The sequence below is a fragment of the Sapajus apella genome, unplaced genomic scaffold (assembly GCF_009761245.1).
Source record: "Sapajus apella isolate SASKATOON/1434 unplaced genomic scaffold, GSC_monkey_1.0 scaffold361, whole genome shotgun sequence".
Classification (NCBI taxonomy): Eukaryota; Metazoa; Chordata; class Mammalia; order Primates; family Cebidae; genus Sapajus; species Sapajus apella.
This window is the reverse complement of record NW_022437301.1, coordinates 21893-31304: the sequence shown is the minus strand read 5'-3', so window position 1 is coordinate 31304 and position 9412 is coordinate 21893. Positions and strand designations below refer to the sequence as shown.

General features: G+C 39.0%; 2 pseudogenes; one reads left to right on the top strand and one right to left on the bottom strand.

Moving 5' to 3' along the window:
* The first annotated feature begins 314 nt into the window (after positions 1–314).
* Positions 315–418, top strand: LOC116545752 (annotated as a pseudogene).
* A 6635-nt stretch (positions 419–7053) lies between these two features.
* Positions 7054–8404, bottom strand: LOC116545750 (annotated as a pseudogene).
* Between the last annotated feature and the right edge of the window lie 1008 nt (positions 8405–9412).

Here is a 9412-nt window from a genome sequence, read left to right as displayed (position 1 = left end):
CATATCTGAATGCAGTCTAGTGAATCCAGACCACATTTAGGAACATGGCAGCGATAGCTTCATGATGACTGCTGGGCTCACTTCTACCCAGAGCCTCACTAACCCCACAAAAAAGCCTAGACATTTGTTTCACGGGGTTTTCTTGAAGCTGTTTTGGCGTGGGGGTGAGGGCGGTGTACCAGCAGCAAACCACTTGGGCCTGGGGGGAACATCGTAGACCACACCAGCATATTTGGATGGATATGCTGTCCAGCAATGGCAATTATAGAGAAATTTTAAAAAATCAACAAAAAAAGATAATAAAAACCCATATAAGCTGTGGAGAAAGACTTATTGACAGGTGCAAAAAATAAATCATCTTTTGCAAATCAGAACTCATTGTTCAATATGAGTTTTGATACATTGAAGAAGGAATATTATGAAAAGCAAATGAAAAAAAAACCATAATTCCACTCTCCTGAGGCAATGACTGTTAACATTTTGGGTACAACATAGTTTATGTTCTAAGTTTAAGCCTGACTCTGTCAATGCTTTTTGACTTGGGCAAGTGTTAAATTTTTCCAGCCTCAATTTCCCCATCTGAAAACTGAGATAATAACGCCAGCCTAGCAGAGCTGTTGTGAAGTTCTGATAAGATACTTTATGTAAAGCACATAACCTGTAGTTGCTCTCAAAATTGTAGCCATTATTATTTTACAAGGTGTATTAGTCTGTTCTCATGCTGCTGATAAAGGCATACTTGACACTGGGTCATTTATAAAGAAAAAGAGGTTTAATGGACTCACAGTTCCACATGGCTGGGGGAGGCCTCACAATCATGGCAGAAGGTGAAAGACATTTCTTACATGGTGGCAGGAAGAGGGAATGAGAACCAATCGAAAGGACTTTCCCCTTATAAAACCTTCAGATCTCGTGAGACTTATTCACTACCATGAGAACAGTATGGGGGAAACCACCCCATGATTCAATTATCCCCCACCAGGTCCTTCCCACAGTATGTGGGAATTATGGGAGCTACAATTCAACATGAAATTTGGGTGGGGACACAGCCAAACCATATCACCAGGTTATTTCAATTCCATATAACAGTCCTAACCACTCTTCTGATCTTTCTCATGATGATTTTCTTCCTTAACTAAAAAAGAGTGGAAATATAGATGGAATAAGATTGGCCACAAGTTGATAATTGTTGAGAACGAGGGTTCATTTTACTATTCTTTCTTACTCTCTCTCTCTCTCTCCCTCTCTCTGTGTGTGTGTGTGAATTTTCTACGTTAAAATGTTTCTAAACAACAACAACAACAACAAAAAACCCACACACACACACAAAAAAGAAATAAAGAAGACTTACATGTTTTTGTCCCAATCTCTTGTTATAAACTTGTTTTCTTTGGTTTAGGACCCTGTAAGTTGGACTTGCAAATATAAACTGGAGCCTATTTGAAATGCAACTGCATGCATGAGCCACTACTTTTAGGTCACACTGTTTGTGGATAATGAGATGAATGGGTGACTTTCCTCTAAAAGGGCATAAAAATCTATGGGAGGTGGTAGGGACAGTACAGAGATCTGTGCAGAGAAGCTAATGTGGCAGTGACCTGACAATACTGTTGAGTAGTTCTTGCTTTTTAGACCCTCTGGTACTGGCTAGTTGATCTTCTTCTGCCTCCCTTCCATCCTGTGGGCTTCTCCCTACTAGATGCTGAGGACCTACCACTAACTTTTCAGGAATTTTGTGAGCTAGATGATGTTGCACTGGGAGCTTACAGTTGGCCATGGTGGGAATATTTATATGATGGAAATCAGCAAACATTATAAATCAGATTTTTTTGCTGTTGTTCTGAAGAGCTGGTTGCTAAACATCTACCAGTGCATCACCAATCATACCATTCCAATAAGTTCCCTTTTTCCTCAAATGAGCCAGAGTTGGATTCTGCTACCCTTTTCCTAGCTTCTCCAAGTAAAAGAATTAGTAATGAGTATACTTCAGAGAGAGAGAGAAGAGTTTATTGCTGCTGCTACTGCTTCTAAGTGCTATTTGTGGCATGGGGCTCTTTTTAAGTCAATGACTCCACAGATACTGATAAAATGCTTAATTTCCCTTTCTAATTGTCAAATAGCTTTTTGGGGAACTGTAAGTGACACATACCAGCACTGGAGGTCTCAGAGAAGACAAAAGCTACCATAGCCTCTACCTGAATGCCTCCAACTCCATACATTCCACGGTTTCATAACAAGACTCTCACCTTCTCTTCTTCACTTTTCACTGAGATAGAGGACTGGATCAGCTGCAATTGACCTCTTGCAGATTTTTCAGATTTAGTGGTTCATTGATTCCCATTGTCATTTCAAGTTTTCCCTCTAGTTTTGGAATCATGTTTTCTTTTGGCCTTAAGGAAACCTAGGTTGTGGACTGTGTCACTAACTCACCACATCAACTTGGGCAAGTCTTATCTCTTAAAGTTGTGATCCGTACATTCACTCTGGGCTCCGGCATTCTCTAACTATGCCTGTTGTTGTTGCTTGGGTAATGGGACTACCATCTATTCCCTTATCCCAGTTGTATTAATGTGGTTTAAAACCCTTTCTTGGTCCAGTGTTGTGGCTCACACCTGTAATCCCAGCAGTTTAAGAAGCCAAGGCAGGAGGATCACTTGAAGCCAAGAGCTTGAGACCAGCCTGGGCAACATAGGGAGACCCCTGTATCTACAGAAAATAAAAATAAAAAACAGCCAGGTATGGTGGTATGCCTGCAGTCCCAGCAGCTTGGGAGGCTGAGGTAGGAGGATTGCTTGAGCACAGAAAGTCAAGGTTACAGTGAGCTGTAATCGCACCACTGCACTCCAGTCTGGGCAACAGAGGGAGGCCCTATCTAGAAAACAAGCAAGCAAACAAACAAAACTCCTTTTCTTAAATAATTTTTTTAATTAGATGATTTTTTTGAATTAGATGGATTCATTCCTGTTTCAAAGGTTTGATAACACAGAGTTAAAATGTGAGATTCCGTCATTCCTTCCCCATTCCCATTTCTCTTTTTAGAGGTTACTATCGTTATTAGTTTGTGTATTTCTTTCAGGTCTCTTAAAATGCATTTACATATATACATAAATACATATATGTGAATATAGTACACACTCGGGTAAATGGGATCATACTATATATCTTGACTTCTGACTTGATTTCATGGGCTGAATCTGAGGAGACTGAGCCAGAAGAATACTGGAGAAGGGGATTCATCCCCAATTTCCCCACTTCCCTGTATGTGGCTACCTGCAGTGTTCTTGTCTGATTTTGCCCTTCCCTCCAAGCCCCAAACTCCTTCAGTTCCCAACACTATAAGATAAGAAGATTAGTCCTCCTCATCTGAGACTTGAGTGGAGGAAGAAGCCAATTGTGAATTACGTAAGTTGGAACGTTACTACAGGATGTACATTGCAGGGTTCTGTGGTGCCGTAATTTACTTAACACCTCCCTATTGAGCATCTGTTTGTCTTTAGGCTTTTCATTATTACAGTCCTGCAAAGAACATCTTTGTAAATACATATTGTGCATATGGGTGTTCATAAGTTGAATTCCTTGAGAAAAAGTCAAAAGGAATGAACACTGAAAAGTTTAAGAGACTCTGCCAATTGCATACTGAAAGTTCTTATTTTATCTACCACCAGCAGCATGTGACTTTTTATTTCCTCACATATTGTCGATATTAGATATTCTCAATCTTTTCAATTTTTGCTAATCTGATGGACCAAGAATAATCTTTTAATCAGCATCTCCATCAATAACTAGTAGGTTAAACAGCTATTTGTGACAATTGGTCATCTTTTTTCATCATAAGAAATTACCTAGTACAAGCTTGTCCAACCCATGGCCTGCAAGCTGCATGCAGCCCAGAATGTCTTTGAATGTGGCCCAACAGAAATTCATAAACTTTCTTAAAACATTGTGAGTTATTTTGTGATTTTTTTTTTAGCTCATCAGCTATCATTAGTGTTAGTGTATTTTGTGTATGGCCCAAGACAATTCTTTTTCTTCCAGTATGGCTCAGGGAAGCCAAAAGATTGGACTAGTACAATGTCAGAATAAGGAGGTTGGGTGCAGTGGCTCATGCCTGTAATCCTGGCACTTTGGGAGGCCGAGGCGGGCAGATCATTTGAGGTCAGGAGTTCGAGACTAGCCTGACCAGTATGGTGAAACCCCGTCTCTACTTAAAAAAACTACAAAAATTAACCGGGCATGGTAGTGTGCACCTGTAATCCCAGCTACTTGGGAGGCTGAGGCACGAGAATTGCTTGAACCCAGAAGGTGAGCCAAGATTGCTCTACTGCATTCCAGCTTGGGTGACAGAGCGAGACTCTGTCTCAAACAAACAACAAACGTATCAGATTAAGGAACTTCAAAAGTTAATTGCTTCATAAAAGCAATGAATAAACTGGCAAAAACTGTCAGAATCAACTTTTTCAGAATTCTGGAAACTAATAAAAACCTTACAGTAACCAGAGGAATTCTTAATCAAGAAAATATATTTGGATCTCAGTAAGAGAACTTTGTGGCCAGGGTTGGCAGTGGTTTTGAAGACAATAGCCCTCACTCTTGGAATGAATACCCAGCACTGGAGAAAGTAGAACAGGGATTATACTCAAAGAATCCTGGTGGATTGTTTTGACCTGACTGGTGACTCCCTTGAGTATAGACTCAAAGGACTTGCCTTTATTTTATCTAACTTGGAAATCTCCCAGGGTTGAGATGTCTACTCTGGGAGTGTTTGCCAAAAATATTTAAGGGCAAATGTTTTAGGTGTTCCCACATGGGGAGGAATAACACTTGAGGCAAACAATAGAAAACCAAAAAGCTTGGGAGGAGAGGCTGGAAAGTGAGATGCTTTAGGGAATAAGGGCTTTGAAAACATCTACATATTCTTGGAAATCTGAATGGCCATACATATGTCCAGGGCTTTGCATATGCTTAGGAAAGAACTGAGAAGGCCATAAACTCTCACCTCTGATTTACCTCCAGGCTCTGTGCAAGAAGGTAGTATAGGCTCAGGCAGAGTTTTAAACTGCCTGACTGAGTGTTGAAGATGTACCCCAACATAAACGGAACTTCTCAGCAAAGACTGAAATATTGTGTGTGTGTGTGTGTGTGTGTGTGTGTGTTTTGTTTGTTTGTTTCAGGCATGTCAGGAATTCTTTGTTGAATCACTGGCTGAGCACTAATTATATAGAAGAAGGAATCCAGTGGCCACACATGACAAAGAATACAGAATTTACAGAATTAGTTTAGAAAAGCCATTAAACAAACAACAAACCATGTGGAGGGGGGGTGGATTTGATTTTTAGAGTTGCCACATTCTAATATTCAAAATGTCCACTTTTCAAAAAAAAAAAAAAAAAAAGGAGGCATGCAAAGAAACAAGGAAGTGTGCCTGTATGCGGAAAAAATAAATCAATAGAAATTGTTCACATGGAGGCCCATACATAGACTTACTCAACAAAGCCTTTTAATTAACTATTTTAAATATGTTTAGAGATCTATGGAAACCATGAGTGAAGAACTAGAAGAGATCAGGAGAATGATGTCTCACCAAATGGAGAATATCCAATGAAAATTATAAAAAAGAAATTGAATAGAAATCCTGAAGTTGAAAAATGCAATAACTGAAACAAAAAAATTCATAAGAGGGGTTCAGCAGCAGAATTGAGCAGGCAGGACAATGAAACAGCAAACTTCAAGATGTGTCAATTGGAATGATCCAGTCCAAGGACCAGAAAGAAAAAAAAAGTGAAGAAAAATGAATTGAACTAAGGGACCTGTGGGATACTATCAAGAATATCGACATAAGCATAATGTAAACTCCAGGAGAGAATAAGAGACAGGCAAAGAAAGAATTTTTGAAGATATAATGGCCAAAAACTTTGAAAACTTGATGAAAGACATTACTTTTTGCCTCTATATAGCTCAATGAACTCCAAGAACGATTAAACTCAAAGACATGCACACCAACACTTATCATAATCAAATTACATAAAGCCAAAGAGAATAATGAAAGCACAAAGAGAAACAACTCATTATACACAAAAGATCCTCAATAAATATTAACAGCTAATCTCTCATTAGAAACAATGGAGGTCATAAGACAGTGGGATGATGTATTTAAAGTGTAGAAAGAAGAAAACCCTGCCAATCAATTCTATATTCAGCAAAACAACCTTTCAAAAAGGGAGAAACTAAGACATTCCCAGTTAAACAAAAACTGAAAGAGTTCACTGCTGTTAGACCTTCCCTACAAGAAATGCTAAAGGGGATCCTTCAGGCTGAAATTTAATTGCCATACATAGTAACTCAGCAACTGCATGAAAAACAAACCAAAACACCATTAAATATAACGATATGGGCAAAAATAAAAGTCAGCATTAATGTGTCTTTTGTTTATAACTCCTCTTTTTTCCTATATGATTTAAAAGACAAATGCTTAAAGTATAAATTATAATCTATGTTGGTGAGTACATATTGCATAAAGATGTAATTTGTGATAACAGTTTCAGAGTGGGATGGAGCTATACAAGGTTTTTTTTAAGCTAAATTTTCTTTTTATTGTAGTAAGAACACAACATGATCTACCTGCTTGATACATTTTTAAAATGTACAATACATTATTGTTGACTATGGGCACAATGTTCTACAGCAGATCTCTAGAGTTTATTATTCATTTTGTTTAGCTGAAACTTTAAGCCCATTGATTAGTAACTCCCTACATCTACCTTCCCCCTGCCCCTGGCAACCACCATTTCACTCTTTTTTTGGTGCCAATTTTTAATACAGTTGTATTCAAGACATTGCATTTTCCACTTACAATACAGTGCTTATAAAGTTCAATGCTATTTTCTTCCTCTGTGCACATGTCCCATATTCAAGTATTGAGATTATCCAGTAATTTACTATAGCAGCTGAACTTTAAAACTGCCATAGAATTTGCTGTCAATTTGGGTCCTTCAAAGTTTTAACTGCTTTTAGTTAAAGCTTTGGAACAGTGTTATTATCTATACTTAGGCTAGGTTAATCAACCTCTTCAATGGCAGGCACTGAGGAAGCAACACTAGAGGGAGGAGTTCTGCCATCAGGGAAGCCCCCAGACGTTCCTTCAAACATGTCTCCTGTACTCTGATACAGCTTGGTAACGATGGGGTTGCAGACTTCCTCCAGCTCTTTCTGCTGATGTTTAAATTCTTCCTTCTCTGTAGTACCATTCTTATTGAGCCAGTTGCTAATTTCATTACACTTGTCAAGAGTCTTCTGTTTATCCTCATCATTGTCCTTCTTATGCTTGTGCTTGGACTCAGTAATAAAATGGTGGACGATTTGCTTGTTGAAGTCTTCTCCATCTAACTCCACCTAAGTGGGTGTCTCCAGCTGTATATTTGACCTCAAAGATTATATCCTCAATAGTGAGGATTGACAGATCAAAAGTGCCACCTCTTAGGTCAAAGATGAGCACATTTCTTTCTGTTTCAACCTTTTTGTCTAAGCCATAAACAATAGCAGCAACAGTTGGCTCATTGACAATTCTTTTTTTTTTTTTTTTTTGAGATGGAGTCTTGCTCTGTTGCCCAGGCTGGAGTGCAGTGGCACAATCTTGGCTCACTGCAACCTCCACCTCCCAGATTCAAGTGATTCTGGTGTCTCAGCCTCTCGAGTAGCTGAGATTACAGGTGCATACAACTATGCCTGGCTAATTTTTGTATTTTTAGTAGAGATGAAGTTTCGCCATGTTGGCCAGACTGGTCTCAAACTCCTGACCTTAGGTGATCTGCCTGCCTCAGCATCCCAGAGTGCTGGGATTACAGGTGTGAGCCACCACACCTGGACTTGATAATTCTAAGTACATTGAGACTAGCAATGGTTTCAATATTCTTGGTAGTCAGATGTTGAGAATCATTAAAATAAGTTGGCATTGTGACCACAGCATTGGTAACAGTCTTCTCAAGGTAGGCTTCTGCAATTTCTTTTGTTGTTGTGAGACCATAAATGACACCTGCTCTGGATGGAAACTTTTTGTCTATTACTTGTGTTCTACTTGGACTTTGGGACTACCTGCATCATTCACCAGCAAGAAGGACCAATGCTTCATATCAGACTGGACAACAGCATCATCAAATCTGCTTCCAATGAGATGTCTAGCATAAAAAATCTTGTTGATGGGGTTCATTGCAACTTGGATTTTTGTGGTATCACCAATTAGTCATTTGGTATCAGTAAAGGCAACATAGCTTGGGGTGGTTTGATTTCCCTGATCATTGGCAATTATCTCCAATTTTCTGTGCTAAACAACATCCATACAAGAGTAGGTGGTGCCAAGATCAATATGAACTGCAGGTCCCTTAGACATAGTTACTTGTGTGTAGGTTTGGCGTGGCTTGCAAGGAATACACACGTATCTCAAAGGCTGCCACCATGTTCAATGAGCCATTTCACTCATTGATTCTGTGAATTTGACTATTTTACATACATCATATAATGGGATCATGCTTTATTTATTTGTCCTTTAGTGATTGGCTTATTTTATGCAGTATAATGTCCTCAAGGTCTAATCATGTTGTCACATATTGTAGAATTTCTTTTTTAAAGGCTGAATAGTATTCTACTGTAAGTATATATCACATTTTCTTTATTTGTCTGTTGATGGTCATTTAGGTTGTTTCCACATCTTGGCTATTGTGAATAGTGCTGCAATGAACACAGGAGCGCTAATATCTTTTTGAGATTCTGATTTCAATTCTGTTAGATAAATACACATAAGTGGGATTGCTGGAGCATATGGTAGCTCTATTTTTAGTTTTATGAGGAAACTTCTACTGTTTTCCATAGCATCTGCATCATTTTGCATTCCCACCAATAGTATACAAAGGTTCTTTTGATTACTCCCAATCCACAACAACACTTGTTGTCTTTTTTGTTTATTTGTTTAGGAGACAGGGTCTTTCTCTGCCACCCACGCTGGAGCTCAGTGGCATGATCATAGCTCACTCCAGCTTTGAATTCCTGGGCTCAAGCAATCCTCCTGCCTCAGCCTCTTGAGCAGCTAGGGCTACAGGTGGGTGCCACCACACCTGGCTATTACATTTTTTTTTGTAGAGACAGGGTCTTACTATGTTGCCCAGGTTGGTCTTAAACTCCTGGTCTCCAGTGAGCCTCCTGCTTTGGCCTCCCAAAATACTGGGATTACAGGCATGAAGCTACCATACCTAGTTGGCAATGGTTTCTTAAGTATGAAACCAAAAGCACAAGGAACAAAGGGGGAAAAAAGATAAATTGGACTTCATCAAAATTTAAAACTTTATGCTTTAATAGACCCATCAAGAAAGTGAAAAGATAGCCCATAGAATGACGGAAAATATTTGGAAATCTGTTAACATTC